A 23,793-nucleotide genomic window follows, 5' to 3' on the forward strand; every position below is an offset into this window, starting at 1 on the left:
GGCATGAACTCTGTAGTCTGTCTGGTTTCAGCATCTCAGCTTTCCATTTCCCACAAATATAGAAATCTCCAGTTCCACTTGCTGGAACTACATTTTACTGTGACCAACATGGGCATACATGAGTGTGAGAATTGGCCTTTCTTACTTCAGGGCTCCTTCTACATTTGGGATTTTAGAACCAGTAAAGAAGGACTTGCTTACTCAGAGATGTAGAGCATTATGCTGCCTGCTTCACCAGAGTTACATAGTGCAGTTAGCAGTGTGTCAAACCTGGGGACAGCAACAACAGATAGATAGGCTGTTCTGTTTCTTATTACAGAACAGTGAAGCATCACAGTAAGATACAAATGCTACTGTATATAATGTTGCTTTAAACCTGTTGTAGATCAGCATTCTGAGGATTCTGAGATTTCTGCATACAGTCAGTTTATTTCTGTCACAAGCTGGACATTTGCAGTTTCTATTGCCTTGTGAAATATTGCCCTTCAAAATTTGGGGGTGTGATTGGGGCTGGCCTAGAAATCTGGTCCCCTGGTAAAAGGTATTGCGTGTTGGTGCAGTTTGCATAAGAAAATACAGTAATTATATCTAATAACTTCATTCTAGCACAGTGAAATATACAGCTGGAGGTGGAAGGCAGGATAGACCCTGGACAGGCTGCCAATCCATCGCAGGGCAGACAGACACAGTCAATCACACACTCAGACATTCACACCTAGGGGCAATTTTCAACACGTCCAATTCACCTGAGCCTTTGGACTGTGGCAGGAAATCGGAGCACCCGGACAAAACCACCAGGACCCCCAGGTGGGAATTGAACCAAGGCCTTGGTGCTGTAAAGCAACAGTGCTACACACTGCACCACCGTGCCACCACAACCTTTTTTTACTGAAATTGAATTTTGATCCTTGGTTACAGACTGTGGTTTGTGGTACATTTTACATTTACATTTACATTTAAGGTATTTATCCGACTTATCCAGAGCAACTTACAACAGTGCTTCATTGTTTACTTTAATATATCCATAGCTAGTTTGTAGAGACTAGGATCAAGAGATACACCAAGCTTGATAATATGTAGAACCCTAGGAGAATTTTAGGAACTCTTTGAAAGGATGAGTCTTCAGTCAGCATTTGAAGATGGCGAGTGACTCTTCCCAGTGGAAGTTTGTTCCACCACTTTGGTCCTCCAGCACAGAGAAGAGTCGTTGAGAGATGTTGGTTTTCTCTGGGTTTTGAGTGATGGTGGTTCGAGCCGAGCCGTACTGGAAGCTCTAAGAGCTCTTGTTACAGATCTGGCTTTGACCATCATTGCCATCAAGTATGAAGGAGCTGGTCATTTTTGGCTTTGTAGGCCAGCATCAGGGTTTTCATTTCAATGCAGACAACAACAGGAAGCCAGTGGAGGGAACGTAGCAAAGGAGTCACATGACTGAACTTCGGAAGATTGAAGACGAGTCGTGCTGCCGCTGATTCTGAACTAGTTGCAGGGTTTTGGTGGCTCACAGTGGAAGACCATCCAGTAGAGAGTTGCAGTAGTCAAGTCTTGAGATGACAAGAAAGAGACTGCACAAGCACCTGAGTGGCTTCCTGAGAGAGAAACGGTTGAATTCTTCAGATGTTATTCTTCGGATGTTTTACTCTACTATTAACTGCTATTATGGTTCAGATCCATAATAGACTAAATTAGTTGTTGGTGTGAAATCCTCACCTAGAATTTGTGTTTTTATTGTGTTCTTTGTCCAGTATAATAATAATAATAATAATAATAGCATTCTAGTTGCCTCGGAATTTAAGATTAATAATACATGCGGATTTCACCAATGTATCTGATTGTATTTGTGATGAGATAACCGTTAAGATAGGGATTATACCATACACTGTGACTCATCAGGATTGTGTGTGAGGATAACACTAAACACGTGAATCATCAGGATTGAAGGATTGTGTATTATGTCCACACAGTCTGTGTATTCCAAACCTTTTCTCATCACTTTCGTCAATAGAGTCAGTTCCATTACTACCTCTGAGCTGAAAGCTGATCTGATGTGTGTGTGTGTGTGTGTGTGCTACGTGTCCCCTGCATTAGGGCGGTCTGAAACAGCCTGCCTGTCGTGCAGCATGCCACCCATCACACACACTCTGCGTTGGGGTGGGTGGGGGGATATGGGATGGGGGGAGCAGGCGTTGCACTTCCCGCTTCGCTCTTAGATCCTCCTGCTGATGTGTTGATGATGATCTGTTATGTAAGCAGCAGGAACGTCAGGTCTTCTCGCTCTTTCGTGTTTCAGAAAGAGAACACAGCATCTCCCGTGGCCATTGTGCTTCCTGTCAACAAAAATTTCACCCTCATTCTGTCACTCGGCCCTTTTGCTCCTCAAACTGTTAATCAGCGCCCAGGAATATGTCAGCCTGTTGGAGAAAAAAAGGGTCTGAAATGCTGCGTGTTCATCACGTTGGCGAGACACGCAGGACGGAGCTGTTTGAGTGGGATGAATAAATTTATCGTAGGACTAGTGGAATAGTGGCGGCGCTACGCTTTAGCCGCTTTTAAAATCCGTCGCTCAAAGAAAAACACAAATCAGTTCACGCTCTTCCATTGTAAACACATATTTGCCAACCAGACCGGACCTGTGAGCTCGTTCAGCTTTGAAGACTTCTCTACGCGTCTTGCCGACTGTCTTTCTGTTTCATCAGCTGGCTTCAGTCGCCGGCTTTCATGTCTTTCATGTAGCATAATTGGAATTGCCGGGTTTGACAGGTTTCCCTCCCGTGAAGGGCGTGTCTCGTGGTGAGAAGATAACAATGCCTTAATAACACATCTACATGACCACAAACATTGAAGACAAGATTGCATTTTCCACGCTTGCTAAGCCGGTTAAACCACTTTGCACCTCTACACTCTTCAAAAGAGAAGTGCTAGAAAGGATCCTTTGGAGCGATTCTATAGAAGAACCACATTTAGCTCTGAAGCTGTGAATTAAGCTGTGAATAGACCATTAAACCACTTAGGGCCTATACTGTTTATAGAACCTACAGCATATTTTTGTTTCATAGTTTCCAAATAATTAATGGTTTATTCATAAAAAAGAGTCATTATAGTGAAGAACATTGTATTCTACTTTACTTAAACCTTTTAATTGAGTCGTTTCAACTGGATTTATTTAAGAGCCATCCATAGATTCAGATCTCAATTTACTTTTTAATTTAATCTCATTTACTTTTTTTACTTTGTAGTCATAAATGCTTCCATTTCTGTTCATATTCTTTGTGCTCCATACATTCAAACAGAACTTATTCCATCTCTTTACTTTTCTCTGAGTTAATGACTGACCACATATCCATCGTGACACTTGTGTAAGTTCAACAAACAGGGCCCTTTTCTAACCTGCCACAGACCATATACCCATTGTCCAGCTACTGCTATCTGTCTCAGACTAGATGACCACCTTCCAATGATGGCTGCATCAGATGGCTACAGTTCACATACAATCTAACTATTCATTTTCTAATTGATGCTATGATAATTGTTCTAATAATGACCATTATCTATTTGTTGCTTATTGCTTTCATTGTTTGTACTATGAAGACTTACAGTATGTGAAGATATAATGATTTTTTTTTTATAATATTTTACATAGTTTCAAGTTTAAAGTAGTTTTGACCAAAGGAGGATGGGTCCTCTCTTGTGAATCTTGGTTAATTCCAAGGTTTCTTCCTTCAGCTCTGATAGTTTTTTTGTGTTGTTGAACCTAAGAAGTTGTATTTCTTATGTAATTTTTTATGTGAATTTTGATTTGGTTTATAGCTAATAAGTTCTCAAGTTCATAATGTACATTTTAAAGTAAATGGTTCAACAATGGTTCTTTGTAGCATTTCTTTGTAGACCTAGTTTTGTGTCCCCTCAGAACCATTTGATTGAGTGGTTTAACTTGATTTCTTTTAAAAAGCATCCACTGAATGGATCTTTGGGGGACCAAAATGCTCCTTTTTTGGCATCACTCCAAGGGCCCCTTTATTTTTAAGAGTGTAATTCATATAAACTAAAGGACCCACATCCTAGGTGGCAAGGGCAAACTTCCATCTCGGTATACGCTGACATGGGTCATAATGCGCTGTGACTTTGATAAATGTCCCTGCCACTGGGGTCAGTTGTAATTCTGAGCGGGTGAAGGCCCCTGAGCACATAGCGTTAGAGCGATCGTGAATGGCTGCAGCGGCGGTCACAGGAGTTTTGCGCTTTTTCTACTCGCATGCGCTGCCGTGCATCAGAACCAGCAGCATTTATCACAGTCAAGAGTCCTGTTGTGACTGCAGCATGTTTGAGTGTGAGCATTATGTTTTGGCCTTGAGTCAGACAGAGCCGAGTTACGCTTCGGAGAACAACACACACACACACACACACACACTCAAACACACACACACACACACACACACACACACACACACACACACACACACACACAATGACCTTATCCTGAATGCACTTCTGAGGGAGCTCCCCAGCAGGAGGGCTACTGACTGTTTGGGAACATAAATGTGAAATTAACTTGGTATAGACTGGGCTATTCTTGTCTGTGGTCCAGGCTTTAAACCTGGGATGGGAACGGAAGTAGGAAATGGAGGTTAAATGGAAACAATAGCTCAAAGATATGAGAGCGATAACACTCCCTAGACTGAGTTTGGATAAATATCGTCGACCAAGCAAGGTGACAACAGGTTACAGCCTGGAGTGATTGTTTAATCATTTCTTTTGTGACTGACTGTAATAGAAATGTATAAACCTATGAAATAATACACAAACCTAGGATAAACCATAATTTTAAAGTATTTTGACAACATCAAAAAGCTGTTATAATATCATGACTAATAGCAAACTCAAACTGCATTACCCACCTGTAGCAACAGAGGCTGCAAATTGATTATGTGACACAACAAGGCTGGATGTAAAGTGAGGCCGTAGAGGTCCACAGTAAACCTCACCTTTCACATTTAAATGTTTTTTTACTCTGTAAAAAAATGAGTGCAGCCAAGCTATACATCCCTACAAGCAACAGTTTCATAATAAGACAAAATTCTACTCAAAAAATAATTTCAATTAAATTAGCCTTCTGTAACAAAACCAAGGTTAACTCTACAGACTAATATGGTTCTTGTATTGTTCTACGAACTTTCTAAAATGTTTTTTTTTAAAGCAGTGCTTCCTAAACCAGGTCCTTAAAGCCCACTGCCCATGTGGAGCAATATAGATGGAATGTGGCCTACGTGAGTTCCAGGTGGGCATGTGCAGTGTACAACACAGATGGGACCCAACATAGAACCTATGGACAAAACTTTCTAGTTCCCAGTGGTGCTAACCATACAGTTCTCACATGGGCATGTCATATGGATGTGCTGCACATTTTAGTGCATTTCTTTCTTTAACACACCTGCTTTAATTCAGTAATAGGCTGTTAATGAGATGATTATTTGTATAACATATTGAAGGGTTTAAAATTTAAAACACTGGCAAATGTATTGTGTACACTGCACTGAGGATGCTTCTATCCACACATACAGATGCAGAGAGGTGTAAGGATTTAGATTTTCTCTACACATTGTGTAATTATTTATATAATTACGTTTCACATCTGAAAAATGCGAAATGTGTGAAAGAAATGAAATTGAGCGTGAAAACAAATGGCTTCTTATAGCGCTGTAAATTGCGTTTCTATCATACTAAATATTGCTGCTCTTAGAAAGGGGAGTTTTCAGTGATGTGGTCAGTAATGGCCCTGTCAAATCCAACTCCCTGATCTCGTTATTTACAATCATGTTGGCATGTGTGTGTACTATATATGAGTGTGTTCTCTATGTATGTTGGTGTGTGGAGTGTGTGTACTGTATGTGTGTGCATGTGGAGTGTGAGTACCATATATGTGTTTAAGCGTGTACTGTATGTGTGTATTTGTAGCGTGTGCACTGTATATGTGTTTGAGTGTGTACTGAATGTGTGTGCCCTGTATGTACTGTATTTGTGTGTTTACTGTGTGTGTGTGTATACTGTATGTGTGTGTGTACTGTATGTATGTGTGTGTATATAGAGTTTGTGTATTCTATGTGTTTGAGTGTGTACTGTATGTGTGTGTGTACTGTATGTGGAGTGTGTGTACTGTATAGGTGTATGTATGTACTGTATGTGAGTGTAATGTGTGTTTGAGTGTGTACTATATGTGTATATGTTTGTGTGTGTGTACTGTACATGTGTTTGAGTGTGTGTGTGTGTGTGTGTGTGTGTGTGTGTGTGTGTGTGTGTGTGTGTGTGTGTATGTGGAGTCTGTACTGTACGTGTATTTTTTCATGCGTGTGTTTGAGTGTGTACTGTATGTGTGTGAGTGGAGTGTGTACTGTATGTGTGTTTGAGTGTGTACTGTATGTGTGTGTGTAGCGTGTACTGTATGTGTGTTTGAATGTATACTGTATGTGTGTATACTGTATGTGTATATGTGGTGTGTGTTTATACTGTGTGTACTGTATGTGTTTGAGTGTGTACTGTATATGTGTTTAAGTACTGTATGTGTGTTTGAGTGTGTACTGTATATGTGTAAGTGTAGTGTGTACTGTATGTGTGTTTGAGTGTGTACTGTATATGTGTAAGTGTAGTGTGTACTGTATGTGTGTTTGAATGTATACTGCATGTGTGTGTGTACTGTATGTGTATGTGTATTTGTGGTGTGTGTTTATACTGTATGTACTGTATGTGTTTGAGTGTGTACTGTATATGTGTGTGTGTGTGTGTGTGTGTACTGTATGTGTATGTGTGTCCGTCGTCTCGTCACGGACAGGCTGGAAGAAAGGATCTGTGTTACTCAGCCTGGTGTTTTTAGCATTGTATAAGTGGGCGGAGTCGTTTTCCTTTGATTGTCTGGCGTTATTTTATTTTTACCCGCTCGTTTTCCGACAAGCCACGCCTCCGATTTGCCTCCCTGGCTGTGCGGGGCTGTGAGTGTGAACGTGCAGCCAATCCCGGCTCAGGTTGCGAAACATGCTAGCCAATCAGAACATAGAGAGGGCGGGACTTGTCGGAATACGGGTGGGGAAAGAAGCCGACGGCGCTCGCGAGCTTCTCCAAAGTTGCATTATTGAGTCTCGGTACGTCGCGGAGGATTGCGCTTCCCGTGAGCCCGAAGCTTTAGAGAGCTGCCTCGCTGACTGCGCTCACTGCCCGGCAGAGCCTTCACTTTTACCCTTTCTTCACTCGGTTTACTCCCTTCGGTCAAGATGACAGAGGAAAAGAATGTTCGCCATATAAAGCTGGTATGTGTGTTTATTTCTCTCGCGCTCTCTTTCCCTCTCTCTCTCTGTCTGCGCGCGCCTGGGTTTAGACAGCTCGCGCTGCTCTCAGTAGTTGGGTTATGGTAGCTAAGGGCTTCAACGGGAAGCGTTAAACTCTGCTTTAGCTCGCTGGATAATAACGCTTTCATTAATGGGGATTTAATTATGCTGGGTAAATGTATGATAGTTACATTGATAGGAAGTGTCAGTGATATTAGTATTGCGTGAATTCAAACGGTTATAACTTTTAATGTAAAGCTAGCTAGCTGTCCATGCCCCACTATAATAAACCAATTGTTTTCATTAACTTACACTAACTAGTTATTTATTTTTTTATCTGTATCTAAACTGTGACTTATCGTCACAGCTGAAAAAATGGTTAAAACGAATAGAATCAGATTAAAATAATATTTTCATATTTTGTTTCGTTATTTCCAAATGTACACCGCCTCCAATGTGGACTAGATGTTTTTTTTTTTTTTTTGCTTGTTTGTTTTGTTTGTGACTGTCATTGCAAAACGTAGCAAAATGATCTAGCATCATCAAAACATCATCAAAAGCTGTGTTTATCATGTAGATCATCTCCAGACAGACAGCTCAGATTTCATAGCTATACAACATTATCCAGCCTAGCTATTTAACTAGCTAATTTATCTGAATTTTATCAACATCCAGTAGTAGGTTAGCTAACTAGCTACCATACCAAGTAGTTAGTGTGTCAAATAACTCAAGCTAGCCAACATTTCAGTGTGTTTTTCATTTAAAAAAAAAGAAAAAGAAACAGCTTTCTTAGTTCAGAGAAGAGATTGAAAGGTATGCTCAAGTTCACCATCAGAAGAGACTTGAAGAGACCTGAAGAGTGTGAGTTTAGTGACTAAAATAAGTTTTTTATCCATCCATCCATCCATCCATCCATCCATCCATCCATCCATCCCTTCATCTGACACACCTACAGCTTTAAAGCTGAATATCAGAGCCTAACACAGAGCTCAGCTGAACAGAAACCAGCAGAGACAGCAATGAAACAAAGCGAATGTAACAGAGTCATGAATTCGGCTGTCATCTGATCTAACAGTGTTTTGTCACGCTTTGTCAGACTGATGACTTTGTGGAAGCGACAGCAGGTCGCCCTTGTGTGTGTGTATAGTGTGTGTGTAGTGTGTTTACCTACGTGGTTAATGTGTAACCGGAATTGGAGGCGCACACCTGACTCATTCGTCGGCTTTAAGCTGGAGAAAAAAAGGAAATAAAACAAAAGGAATATTGAAAACTATCTTTTTTTTCTTCTCTGCCTACTCTTTTCCCCTTTGGTTGTACAGATGTGTGATGCAAAAATGATGCAACACTTTTCATCTGATGAATTTCTCACTTTGCTTTGGCAGAGATTGGCAGTCTGGTGTTTTGATACTGTGATGCCGTTGACATTGTCGGTACATTATTTGTCACCAGCAAGTTTTGATGTGAGAGATGCCATTTTACCTGTGTCTATACAAACATATCAGACACTAAAGTTATTGAATTATTATGCAATTATCAATATATATTACACATTTATCAACAGTTTGAATTTACAATATTGGGATTGGAGTACACACAAGGGTTAGGGATTTATTCTATAATTATCAACACTTTAAAATGAGATTGCTGTACACAATTGTTCTGGATTTTTTGCACAGTTGTCAACCTTTGAATTTACAATATTGGTAATAGGATACAAGCAGGAGTTTTATTAAGGATTTATTATACGATTATCAACACAAAACAATGTTATTTATAGGATACACACAGCAGTTATCAATTTATTACACAATTATTATTATCTCTTTGAATTTATAGTATTGTAAATGGGACACATGCAACAGTTACTGATTTATTACACAATTATAAACAGTTTGATTTTGAATTTCTGGGTTGAGATTTATTGTCTGTTCTGAGAGCCATTTCTAACATGCTGTCGTATTTGATATTTGGTGGTTTGTTGGGTGGGCTCTGGAATACCCCTTCAGCACTGTTTTGAAGGTCATAAAAATGTCATTTAGCAGCTGCCATATCCAATGGAGGTTTGCCCAGATTGATCTCGTTTGCTCCTCTGTCAAATCCATAAAACTTGACTGCTGTCATAAGTTACAGCTTTAATCCGTTTAATATTTATTGCTGAAAAGCTGGCAGGCTATTTTTACGGAGGCACGGACACAATGGCCATGCAATTTAGACCCTGCTATGGCGTTCCCATCGTGTCCCTGCATTTTTATTTTCAATTTTTCATCCACGCGCTCAGATCGCTGCCAGCTGCAGGAAGGTGTTTTAGTCTTACTGTTTTATTATCCCTTTCCAGCATCCTGCACAGAACAGCAAACCAGAGGGAAGAGGCATGAGCAGCATTTGAGAACCGTCTTTTTTTGCTACTAGTGGCTTAGTATTAGTGGCTATGATGAGTGCTTATAGATGTCTTATAGAAATATGAACCCAATGCAGGTCTTTCCTGCCAAATAATAAGATGATTAGGTACAGAAAATACATTGTGGACTGGCACATGCTCTTCTCTGTGGCTGTCTAGATTTTTCAGCCACTTGTTTAGTCTCTGCCATGTGAATAAATGCATTCCGGACCACTTTGACCAAAGGGCAGCCAACTGAAACCCATTGTTGCCATTTTCTGCCATAATTGCTCATAATTTACTCTGGAAAAAATCGGGCAGTGAGGCCTGAAAACTGATGCTGGCCATCTGAGAGGAGGGGATGTTGTTTTAATTGATTCATTTGTGTTGTAGAGTGTGTGTTTCAGAGCGGAACTCAAGCCGAACAAAGTGCCTCCTGACATACCGTGACCCAATATGCGACGCTCACTGAGTTCCCAGAAATCTTGGCTTTTGTAGCCTTCAAGACGAGTCTTTCATGAAAATTAGAAGTGCCTCAAGGGCGCTTCTGTGGGAAATTGCATGTTAATTATGACATTGTTAGGACACGATGCATGGTCTGAAACATAAACAGGGAAATCAGGCAATACAATAAGGATAGTGATGACAGAACGATATGATTCCATTACTCATCTCCTTAGTATGCTGCGGCTCTATTTCAAAACTTTGAATCATCGCACATCATGTATTGTGGGCTGGAGACAACAAAACACACTGGCGGGAGTCGTCTAACTGATGCAGTGCCTTCTGTCATCGCCCCCATAAAGGTGTGATCATTTTTCTTTCGAAACCCGTGTAGTTGTCAGCTACCCATGAGCAATTCTGTTATATCATGTTCTAAATTACTAGGCCTGCGTACCACACAATGGGCTAGTCACAATCCGGAAAGCTCCTGTCATGCCTCACAGATAGAGATCCCATGGTTGACAGCCAGGTAGTCAGTTGGAAGAGATTAGAAAACATGTGTAGCTGCTTGAGTTAAACATAAACTGTAGATGCAGTGTTTCCGCTACGTACATTTAATTAAATGCCATGTAATTGTACTTTCAATATTCAACACAGGTGATTTATGATTATTTAATGTGTTATAAAACACGTCACACAGCACTTTAATTGTCCTACATTGAATTAAATTAAAGCACAAAAACTCAGTACCCCAGATAGCCACAGCAGATCACACATAACATGACATTTATACAAAGAAAGCCAGACTGTCTTTCAGTAGACAAACAAATGCTAAGGTTTAGTTAGCTCAGCTAACACTTCTATGCTAGTCCTGTACAGCTTGCATCTTTTAGCTTGAAAACAACCAGTATACCAGTAACAAATGTCATAATTGATGGTGAACCAACCCCAAACCATGCAGAGCCTGACTGATGTGTCAGCATGATGGCTACAACTTGCACTCCAACCTGACTGAGCCTAACTGCTGTGTCAGTTAGCATTATGACTTCAACTGTTGAGTCCCACTGTGCTAAACTGTAGCTAAAATGGGTCAAACCTGCTGAACCTATGTAGCTGTTAGCAACAAAACAGATTCAATGCTGCAGACCCTGGCTGCTCTTTCTGCTAGCATTACAGCTTCAGCCCTGCTACAACCTTGCTGTTAGCATTATGGTTAACTTAGGTTTTGAAGACGTTTTAAACTGACAGAAAACTGTAGAAAATCCTAGCTCTATACTTGAATCCCATTTATCTGCTTGTCCTGCTGGCTTTAGCTATATTTATAATGGCTAGGAGCCGGGAGTCATTTCAGTGTTTCCTGTTTTTTACACACTGAGATGGTAGCCAACAGCTCCTAGCATCCTTCTTTAGCACCTCAGCCTTATCTGTCTGCTATGTGTCTGTACTAAGCATCTGGATTGTCATTGAGAAAAGCATGAATACTGTAGCATCAACACACATGGCATCTGTTAGGACGCACTACCCTTAAGATTCACGGTTAATGTGTCCTTAATGAAAGTATAACACATTGATTACTGTTGTTACAGATGTTCAGGCATGGCTAGACACTCCAGATCGATAAGGCAGAATGCTGTATAGCCAGTTGATTATTTATGAAACCCCAATAATGGGAGTTGCAGTGCTGGTGGGCAGGTCATTTTAGAGCAGAGCTGTAATTGTCATACAGGCTAATCTTTAGAAATAAAGATTGCAGTCCTCCATCTCTGTGCATTAGCCAGCCCTGGCCCGTGTGTTGAGCAGTAGAGAAGTGTCATGCATTATGAATGAGTTTCCTCTCTACCAACTGATAATTAATTTCAGGAACACAAACACAATAGCTTGGGAATAGGTCTTACTGAGTCCGGCTCTTGTGTGTGTGTGTCGCCTGTTTTCTCAGCGTACTGCCATGTCGCGCTAGTGGTGGCATAAGAGCTCCAGTTTTTGCACTCTTCTGGGATAGAGACTCTCTGCAAGTGCTTGATGTGTTTACTGTTTCTGCAGGAACATATGGAGCGTTTCAGAGTTCCATTCACTATTCATGCCCGAGCCACCATAATGTCCCCAAGAGGAGCCACTTGGTGAATGGAGGCAGGCCTTGGATCGCGAAGCTAAGAAATCTCTCATCAATGTGACACTGCTGTACTTCCAAGCCACTGCACTCAAGCTTGGGACTAGACTGAGTGCCATAATGTGTCCCTGGGAAGCTTTCACACTGTTTCCCAACCTGGGGCCATCCTCTAGCAGAGAGTCTGCTGTTTGCACATGTCACATCGCTAAGCGTTCCCTTAAAAAATAAGGCCTAATTGGACTTTTTGCTAGCGCTAATCTGCGCCCTGCTACATCCAGAGATAGAATAGACCTGCCAATGGCCGTTTAACAAAACCAGTCAAGTGTTTAGGCGGAATCAATTAATTGCTGATGCTGGTATTGGTATCAGTGCAAGCTTCAAATCTGTTGAGTGTCAGTTGAGCCTGAGCACAGGGCACAAACTCACAAACTCAGCCTCAGAGATTCAGCTGTGTCTTCTGGTTTCCCTGCTGCCTACAGCACATGCTCCCTCAACAGGAAATGATCTCTCTGCCACTTCTCTGTTTATTGGCATCCAGCCTTGTATCCATGGAGACCTTCAGTTCTAGCTCACCCTTTCCAAAGTGTGATACTGGCCATTCTGGAAATTTTAAAGGTCTCTTACAAAAGTTCTTTAAAAAAGGATCTACTCATTGAAGTTTTGCGGAAGTGTCTGTGTAACGACAAGAAAAGGGGGTTATTAACAGGACCTACCTGGGTGCTAACCTAACCCTGCTAGACCCTATTTCAATCTCTGCAGTTAGCTAACCTCACACCATGCCATCTGGACCCTGAAAGGACCCAGAGGGAACAGTAACTCATATCAGTTCAACCTTGAAATCTGCTGGGTGACAGTTGACTATCTCATGGCAACTGACCCTGGGCTCAGGCCACAACATCAGACTCAGCTGTGTCTTCTGTGTCTTCTCTCTGCTGCATACAGCACATGCCCTCCCCAACAGAAAATGATCTCTAGGTCACTTCACTGATAACTGACATTCAGCTTTGTTTCCTTCGAGACCTAAAAGGACAGCTCACATTTTATTCATGGTCTTCTATAATATCACTCAAGTAATATTCGGAGCATTGTTGGTCAGGTAACAAAGAATGTGTTTCATCCACTGGTGAAAGCATTATGTTGCTAAAGGTAACATCTACTACAGGCAAATATGAAAGCATGGCCGAAAAGGGGCAAAAAGATAACACTAAGGTAACCAGTAGAAGCACCATCAGCGCAATCAGCAGGTCCCAATTTGTCACATAAGCAGGTACATGGCTAAAAGCCAACTATGCTAGATCTTACTGCAGTCTACTCAGTTAGCTAACCCCACACCATGCCATCTGCATCCTGAGAAGACCCAGAGGGGACAGCAATTGATACCAGCTCAACCTTGAAATCTGCTGGGTGACAGTTGACCCTCACAAAGCAACTGACACTGGGCTCAGGCCACATCCATGGTCTCATCTGCGTCTTCTGCTGCCCCTTCTGCCTACAGCACATGCTCACGCTCTCTTGCCGGGTGCTATAAGCTAACCCAGCTTGACCCCACTGCAGTATCTTCAGTTAGCCAACCTCACACCATGCCATTTGCAGCCTGAGAGTACCCAGAGGGGACAGCAATTGATATCGGTTCAACCTTGAAGTCTGCTGTGTGACAGTTGACCTTCGAATGGCAACTGACCCCGGGCCCAGGCTACATCGCCAGACTCAGCTGTGTCTTTCTCTGCTGCATACAGTACATGCTCCCTCCAACAGGAAATTATCTCTTGGTGACTTTACTGTTTATTGACATTCAGCTTTGTGTCCATGGATACCTGGCGGCCGGCAAACCCTTTCCGATGGGCGATAGTGGCTATTCTGGAAATAACCAAGGTCTCTTCTAAATGTCCTTAAGGGAATTGTTGCATATGGACCGATTTGAGCAAGTGTTTCTGCAGATATCTCTTGATGTGCCTGAAAAGTTTTTTGTTTATTGCCCAATGGCAACAAAAGCCTTATGAGGCTAAATGAGGCCACAGCTTCTTCAGACGAATATGGAAGCAAGTCTTAACAGAGTCCTCGAAAGGTAAAAGAGGTATCACCAGGCCACCTGTAAAGATGATTCTTAGAAAAAAGGGGACAGCAATTGCTATTGGTTCAACCTTGAAGTCTGCTCTCTGACAGTTGACCTTTGAATGGCAACTGACCCCAGGCCCAGGCTACATCACCAGACTCAGCTGTGTCTTTTGCTTTCTCTGCTGCAAACAGTACATGCTCCCTCCAATAGGAAATGATCTCTTGGTCACTCACTTCACTGTTTATTGACATTCAGCTTTGCGTCCATGGAGACTTGGCGGCCAGCAAACCCTTTCTGATGGGCGATAGTGGCCATTTATTTATTTATTTTTTTTGCCTAATGGCAACAAAAGCCTTATGAGGCTAAATGAGGCCACAGCTTCCTCAGAAGAATATAAAAGCAAGTCTTAATAGAATTCACAAAAGGCCACATGTAAAGGTGATTCCCAGAAAAAAGGTGGAGTTGAGTGGAGCAAGGGTTACTGCAGGTATCTACATGACGACAGGTTTCTATGGAACACCTACCTGTGGGAAATAATCTCTCGACCACTATGCTGTTTACTGACATTGAACCTTGTGTCCACAAAGGCCTAAAAGGCCAGCTCTTTTCGATGGGTGATAGTGGCCATTCTGGAAATCGTCAAGATCTCCTATAAAAGGTCTTACAATAATATTTGAAGCTTTCATTGCCTCCAGTATAAACGCAGGGTAATGCAAAAATTGTTGTTCGTAGTGATCACCCACTGGATGATACATAGTTGCAGCATGAAGACCCTCGGTTAAAACTTTTTTTTCGGTATTGCTTTAAGAAGAAAAGCACAGACGCTCACTCTTCCGCCCCGTTGCACTTGGAAAAGGTGCCAACGCCAAAGAAATTTTAGCGCTTGTCGCGAAACAGCACTTTCACACACCAGCACAAATGTTTCAGCCCATCCATCCAGCAGCTCTTGTTCAGCATATGCGCTGAGAGCCTAAAGCCCAGTTCATTTATCACCGTCCGCTCCACGCCGAGGCTCCGGTCTGAGGCTGCTCCATCCCCGGTCTGATGAAAGTGTTGGGAGGGGCAGGGGAGCGTACGAGTCTAATTGGCCGTGCTGCTGTGGAGGTGGAGGCAGGCGAGAGGTCAGGAGTTTCCAGCAGCAGCCGAGGGAGGCTCCCGCTGTGGCTGTTAAGAGCCAGCTGCCAGTGCTTGTTGTGTGTGTTTTCATGTGTGTGTATGTGTCTTTCCCATGATCTCACCTGGCCCTGGAGCCCACGAGCAGCGCCATCCACCCTGAACCCCCAGGTCACGTCCTCTGGGCTTGATAAAAGCACAGGAGTGCAGGCGAGGGAGGGGCGCGACCGAACGTGATGTACTAGGACACACACATACACACCTGCCCCTGGAAAGGGCACACACTTTTGTGCAGTGTGTGGGCTGTGTTTGTCTCAGTGTTATATGAGATTCTTAAGAGCATTAAAGGTCCTGAAGAATGCATTTGCAGAGCATTTTAAGTTGCTCTTTGATGTGTAAATAGCGAGTACACGACCTTTGTTGGGGTGAAAAATGCTTAGATGTCGTTTAAGAAGCGTATTTCCAACCCTGTTATTTTGCCTCAGGATGACTCAAACCGAAGTTTTCTTTCGTGACAGAGCTTGTGAAACAGAACGTTAAGCTCTGCTTTTATTGGCTGGTTTATGAACCTATAACGGTCCCACAAATACCACTTACATAGCATATATTTAACCATGTAACAGAAACACTAGTTATGCCTAGGGCTGGAAAATTTATTGAAAGTAGAATTAGAACCAACTTTTAACCAACTTTTTCAAAAACTCTTATTAACAAAATGTTGGCCATGAGTACAGATTTCTATCACAAGACATGGTTCTTGAAGCCACCCATATTCCTAAAACTAATCTGGAGTCTGGAAGCTATGTGCTGCTCTCCATTATCAACAACATCGTATTCTCCTGCCAGTTTCGCCACCTTTAACTAGGAGGTGTATTTGTGTAATTTTTCGGGGCTTGAATATACAGCTTCTGATTTTGCTCTTTATAGGTATATGTTTAAGTAAAAATAACTTTTAGTTTTATTGTATAAACTACAAACAACATTTCTCCCAAATTCCAAATTAAATATTGTCATTTACAGCATTTATTTGCAAAAAACTGAGAAAAGGCTGAAATAACAAAAAAAAAAAAAATGCAGAGCTTTCAGACCTCAAATAATGCAAAGAAAACAAGTTTATATTCATAAAGTTTTAAGTTTTTATTTTTGGTGGAATAACCCTGTTTTTTATTCACAGTTGTCATACAACTTGGCATGTTCTCCTCCACCAGTCTTACACACTGCTGTTGGATAGTGGTTTCTTATTTTTTTTCCAGAGCTGTAGTTAGTCAGGAATATTACAAAATAGTTTTGAGGTTTTAAAATTGCATGGCATTGTTTTGGATATGCCAAATTTTGTAGGACAACACAGTAATTGAGGCTCATGAGAAGCACGATTTACATTGCCATATTTTATTTATATATTGCTTAAAATCTGCATTTTAATATTGACCTAGACAGGTTTACCTGTGGAACCTATTGGCTGCATCCCAAATACTAATCTAAATAGTGTGCTTACCTAAGTGATTAAGCTTTTTTTGACATATGTCACATTTCTCCAGACTCTGCAGTTTCTGCTTCACTTGAATCGTTATCTGACATTTTTAATCAATATTGCTTCATATTTAGCATTGAGATTAGCATGTGAGATTATAGGGTCCATCATAACCACACTCAAAAGGAGACTGTTTTTTGGTATGTATTGTAGATATCTGCATATACTTATCTATATTATCTATATTTATCTATATTGCATACTTCAAACTCAAAACTATTTAGTATTATAGCAATTAGTGCACAATTAGGATGCACCCATTATTTGACTTATAGTATGTAACTATTGTGCATGTACACATTGTAATCTTAAGACTAAAACTATATATTCTGCAGCCCTAGTTCAGAGTATATCAGCTCCATGCACTAAACTCTCATTATTCAGGTATACCACAGATAAATACAGAATGACATTTTAGAGCCCAGACATTTTAAACAACCACAGACACAGATCCAAAGCAGTACAAAAAACAGAGCATAGAATACCGTCTATACACAGATAATACAGCACATGTCTACACAGAGAATAGCATATTTTTAAAGGTTTTAAACCAAGCAGACACCATGCTTTCATATTGCCATCCCAAAGGACAAGATAGGGTTTTGCAACATGATAAAACACTTGTCAAATTTTAATTAGCCATGACACCTAAATGCTCCGCACTTTCAGGCTCGCACAATGGAGACATCAGTAGTGGAGGCATTTCCATATTTTAGCGCAAACATACTCACTCTCCTCTTGACTCATTTATGATGATCGCTGCGTACACCAAACCAAACAGCGCTGCTGTGTCTTTAAATAAATATGCGCACCTAACCTCAGCGCACCTTTGGTATGTTTTCTTTTTTTTTTTTTCAAAGTCTCAGCGGAGGGATCTTAGAGCCTGTTAGATCCCCACCGTGCGAGCGCCAGGCTCTCTACAGAGGTTACAGTGCAGGCGCAGAAGGAGCAGGTACAGGAGGAGGAGGTATAGTAGATGGAGGAGGAGGAGGGTGGATAAAGGACAAAACTGGTTTGCCATAACAGTTTCATCCATAAGTCCCGAAACACCGAAACATGGCTGACACCCTTTGGCTTCACCATTCTCCACAGCAGTGCGAGAGAAAAAAAAAAAAAAAACACGAACTCCCTCCCACTCACTCCAGCAGCTCCGGCCCTGCTGGATTAGAGCGCTGCTGAAAACACACTCCACACACTGCATAATCCATGAATTCAAGCAAGCCATATGTGTTTATCTATAGCTTGTGGCGTGTGGTGTTAAAGTGCTTTTGGAAACGAATGCTAGATACAAACAAGCTCATCTCATTTAATCTTGATTAAGCATATGAGAATATGAGCTTAGCATGTGTAAATGTTTCTCAGCCCGATACAGCCGGATACAGCCCTGCAGGCTGGGCGTTTTGTATTTACTTAAAGTACTAGAGTGCGTTCAGTGGTGCTGACAGAAATAAAGTGTCTCAAGCTAAAGACTATTATAACACTGACAGTGCTGTTAATACAATGCTGTTAACACAGTGCTGTTAACACAGTGCTGTTTACTCCGTCTTCCGCCTCGTGTCCAATTGCACCAGTTAATTAGCCAGTTTCCTTAGGTGTCTTATTATTATTATTTAATTTAAATAGGTGTCTTATTAAAATTTAGCATAGCTAACAAGGAGGCAGGTTGCTTGTGGTAGCAGCAAATAAAGAGAATGAGATTCAACAAAGCGTAGCTACTTAGATTGACTCACATTGACTCATATTTGCCCTTGGCTGTTTTCACTAGCATGGAACCTGATTATTTTTTAATTAAATATACCTAGCCCAATGGTGAAAGCGTATTGAGGCATATTTAGTTGTTCCTAATGAAATTCCTAATGTTTTGCTTTATTTTTTCAAATTTTCTCACTTTTTTCAGATTTTTAGTTTTTTTTTCTTTTGTTTTTAACACTATGCATCACTTACTACAGTTACAAAGACATTTTTTACTACATAATTAATAAGGTTTTTACCTGTAAAACCTCATCCATGTGATGTTCAAAAAGTTAAAGTTTGGTGAGTCTAATGAAGATTGCTCTCATTTTATGGCAGTGTGCCATTGTGTTTAAAAGCAGTGATTGGATCACGTTCTTTAGGGCTTCAACTGTATAAGTGGCATTTATTTTGACATGATCTATTTGTACATTTATATTAATGACTGTAATGTTAGTTTGACTTGGCCTGTTTTGGCTGTTTGTATTTGTGACTTTTTTAATGCGCATTTTGATACTCATGGTCTGCTTTAGTGGCTTTTATTTTGACATGGTCTGTTTAGTTGATGTGGTCCCTACGAGCTCTTGTAGATCAGTATTTACAAACCTTACTATAAAATGTAACAGTGGCAGTAAAGGTGTATTCCACATTGTTATGGTTAAACTTTAGCAATTAGTCTGCAGTTTATGTGTGGGATTATTGGATGAAATTAAATGAAATCAAATTTATATTTCAAATGTCTCAGTTTTGCAATTTGGTTAAGGTCCTACACATAAGATATCATAGGTCCCTACTTTAGAAGCAAGTCTAAAAAAGGCTAAAGGCTAGCACTAGGCTAAAAGAGTGAAGCTCAGCTAAGAGAATGTCTGACTGTCTCAAGAAACATGGGTCGCAAGGAGGCCAATAAAAAGAGTGGCTGACTGAAAGCAAAACCCTTCAGACCCAACTATGAATATCTCTGCGGTTTGCTTTGCTTAAGCTAGGCTTTGCTTTATTCTGAGACTGGTTGCAATATGGCAAACTAGCCCCTAAATGGAGAGCATCATTTATTTATTTTTATTTACAAGCCCTCCATAAAAGAAAAAAAACAGCACATTTATTTATGTGGCAAAGTAACAGGGTTGTAAAAGGGCATGTAAAACTGCTTCTGATCCTTCTTCCCCCAACCAGAGTTACATATTCACTATTTATACATCAAAACTTCAAATACTGAATAAATGCCTTCTGTGACGCCCTTAATCGCTAGCGGAAGATAAATGTGGGGTGGCTGTTAAAACTTTCAGTCTGGGCAGCATGATGCTGACCCTCTCCCATCAGCTCTCCTGCAGCAGCCTTTTATCTTTAAACACTGACATCTGAGCACGCTCGTCTGCATGCCTAACTCAAGACAGGTGAAAGTGAGCTCATTTCACACAAACACACACACACACAGCATATTTGCTTCACCCACTTTAGGCTTCATTACATGTACATACAGTCTAACCTGCATTCTGCTGTCCCAGAATCTACTCAGTTACATGTGGCCTCCAGTCTGAATGGAAATAGATTTGAATGGAGGGTTGGGGAGGAGGTGTTGCACTATGTACAGTAGGCTTGGTTTTACCAATGATCTTCCATATAGTACCAGTTCTATTCAGTTTTTAAATTAGCTTCAGTTGGATTCATTATCAGTTAATTTAGGGATTTTTCATTTGCAATAACATGTTTTGTTTGAATATGAAAATATATTTTTACAGAATTAATGTTGTAACTGTAAAAGCAACAGCTCTTGTTGTTTGAAACAGGAAAACTCAAGCGATTCTTAGTTTTGCCAGACCACCAGTGGCTGTATTAAATCATCATTGGGATTGAGAGTTTAATTGAGAGCACAATATACATTCTTTATTTAAAAAAGAGTGCTGGTAAATAGGGGTGGGCAATATTATATTGTATACAATATATCGTAACACAGAAATATCGTGATAGAAAAAATCCATATCGTGATAATAGAGATGTTCTGTCTTAAAAGTAGTCTATTATTTACTGTGTAGCGTTAGGTGTATTTATTGTATAATTGTTTTAGTTTGCAGTTTATATGCATGAACTATATATTCTGCAATATTTTTGGCTGCATTATATTATTTTATGCTATATTATTTAGTTTGCCACATTATGATTATACTGTTATACTATTATACTATATTCCTGAAATTAATTAATAATTTTTCTGTTTTCCTATATCGCCAAGTATATCATTATCGCAAAAATACCCTGAAATATCGTGATATTATTTTAGAGCCATATCGCCCACCCCTACTGTTAAATCATTATTACGCATTGGTAGGTGATGCTAACACTGTGGTGCAATCTTCAAGAGGCTACTGCTAAGGTCAATGATGCTAACAGTGTGTTGACAGAGATGCTGAGCAAAGCCTGAGGTCCTCTACTAACTCTGCAGTAGCAGTGCTGGACAAACGTAGCAGCCAGCACACTGCTAATGGGAGTTAAATATTTATGCATATACAAAGATTTGGACACCTTCTCTTTCAATGTTTTATTTCTTTATTTATTTAATGTATTTTCTACATTGTAGATTAATATTAAAGGCATGTTACATATTATTAAAAACAAATAAGGGACACATATGAAATTATTTAGTAAAAAAAATGTGTTTGGCCTCCACAATCCCCTGACCTAAACCTGATTAACTGAAATGGTGATTTGTGGTGATTTGGGATTAGCTGGATCTTCACCGCATGAAGGAAAAGCAGCAACTATTGTTCAGCACCTTCAGGAACTCCTTCAAGACACTGGGAAAAATCTGTGTAAATCTGTCCTCTAAACAAGCTGAATGAGGCTACTAACACTTTTTCCACACTATTAACACTTTTTGTTGGCAAAATAATTCTGCATGAGTTTCTGTATAGCTTTAATATAGTCTTCAATATTCAATTTACAATGTAAAACATCATAAAAAGAAAGAAAACACATTGAATTAGAAGAGCTGTACTACAGAAAAATAGGCTCATTTTAAAGATAAATCTCTGATTTAAATGAATCAATAGCAGATCCTTCATGCATCTGCATGAGAACCAATTGAAGTCATTGCTAGCATTGGTAATAAAAAGCCCAAGCCCCCAAAAAAACATAAAAAAGCAACAAACCAAGTGGTTTTATTTGCACAAGACTCTTGAACTAGAGCTGCTTTAAGGAAAATAGTCACATTCTGGTTGATCCCATTATGTTTTTGTTTTTGTGGAGTGAGTATAGAAATGTAAGCCACATTTCCATTTAATCAGGGATGGGTCGCACTTTAGGTTATTTGGGGCTGTTAAAGTATTTTTGATAGCCTCTGTTCTTTTTCCTTTTATTTGCTTTGATGAAAGCTCTGCGGTTGGTTCATTGTGTTCTATTTGTTCATTTTCGTTCAGTGCCATTTGCACACTCTACAATATTTACGCACATAAACACAGCAAAGCTCCCACTTTCTGGAACTTTGTCTCTTTGCACCGCAAACACTATTTGCAAAGGTTTTTGTGGCGGAAAGAAAAAAACGGGGGAGGAAAACAAGAAGCGAATAAATATCAAAGGCCTGCTCCCATAAACACAAATGGAATGGCATAAATGGAACAACAAGATCTTGGCATTTCAATGCACAGATTTAGCAAACCAATCAAACGCTGCGGAGAACAACAATGCCTTTCTCCCCACCCTCCTTCACCCCCCTGAAGGAAATACCAAACATTTCAGCTGCTTATAAATAGAAGCCTCTGACTTTCTGCAGCCCACCGCAGGATGAGGAATACGTCTAAGGAGGGAGGTGGGGGGGGGGGTCTTTTGGAAACATGCCAGCCTTTCTCTCTTTCTCTCTCTCTCTATCTATCTCTCGTTCTGTTTCCCCATTCTCCTGCTTTCACCCTCTGCCCTTCTTCTGCATGGCTTCACATTCTTGTAACACCTCGCAAACAGCTGTTAATTTATTAATACAAAGCCCGCCTCGCTCTGGCAAGGGTGTTGGTGATGAAGCTTCAATGGAGGGACATGTCCAGACATTGACCTTACTGAGCCCTTGGGTTACACACCACTCCCCAGACTGTTCTGTAAATGATCTGCACTTTTACAGTGCATAAGGTTGCATGATATAGACAGAACATTGCTTTCTATACACTGCATTACTATACAGTACAACTGATGCAGTAATATGCAGTAATGTTAGCCAGTGGAGATCACAGAGTTGTAGGTTCGATAGCCTGGTCCACTGCCACTGCTGGGCCCTTGAGAAAGACCCTTAACCCCTTCTGCTCTGGGGGGTGCCATAAAGTGGTTGACCCTTTGCTCTGACTTTGGGTGCATTTGCTGGAATATACAAAGACTTCTAACACTTAATTATACTTGTATATTTGTACAGTACTGGTATATACATATAATGACATTAATTGGACACTCAATTACTATTGTCAAGTTTCATATTAAGTACTGAACAAAGTCACAACATGTGTCATACACTACACTCTAAAAAACAAAGGTACGATATGAGTACTTTTTTGTACTCAAAGGTACACTCTTCATAATTGTACCCTCAAAGGTACAATATTGGTCTTTACAGGGTCAGATTTGTTCCCTCTGAAGTACAAAGTCATTTCCAACAGCAATAAGCACAGATTTGTACCATTTATCCAGCCAAAGGGTACATTCAGTATTCTGTATCACTGTACTAATAAACAATATATATTTTAATTGATCATTTTTTATTTTAAAGCCAGACAATTTTGGATCATCAAGTTTTTGAACCATATTTAGTTGATGATAATGTTTATAATCTTTATCATCTTTACTGGCAAAAAAAAAAAACATGGGTACAAAAAAGGACTTTCACTGAAAGGTACTTTTTTGTACCTCAATATAAGGTACAGCCCCAGCGACAAGTTTTGTACTCTTTTAAGTACAAATCTGTACTTACTTTTCTTAGTGTGTAGCATGAACAGGAACTCCCATGACTTTTGTGACTTTTTGTGGATCAAAAATCGATACAGCATAAGTCAAGAATGATTAGACACTGGACAGACATATTTGAGAGTCTTTTAATATTGGACTTATAAAAACTACTGTATGTTATACTGGCAAAATCTAAGCTCTGGGGAT

At 40.4% G+C, this 23,793-nt stretch overlaps 1 protein-coding gene across 5 annotated transcripts in view; it reads left to right on the forward strand.

The window, feature by feature from the left end:
- mid2 (midline 2) overlaps positions 1 to 23,793 on the forward strand; it is a 220,751-nt gene that overhangs the window by 88,535 nt on the left and 108,423 nt on the right. The window contains exon 1 of one of the 5 annotated variants that reach the window (XM_022683564.2): positions 6,985 to 7,295. The exons of 2 other annotated variants lie outside the window; for them this stretch is intronic. The gene's annotated coding sequence lies outside the window, so the exon portion shown is untranslated. Of the gene's footprint in view, positions 1 to 6,984; positions 7,296 to 23,793 lie in introns of those variants that run through there. 2 more of the 5 variants (XM_049483847.1, XM_049483850.1) reach the window with 2 other exon arrangements.

This window comes from Astyanax mexicanus, chromosome 10 (assembly GCF_023375975.1).
Source record: "Astyanax mexicanus isolate ESR-SI-001 chromosome 10, AstMex3_surface, whole genome shotgun sequence".
NCBI classification, from domain to species: domain Eukaryota; kingdom Metazoa; phylum Chordata; class Actinopteri; order Characiformes; family Acestrorhamphidae; genus Astyanax; species Astyanax mexicanus.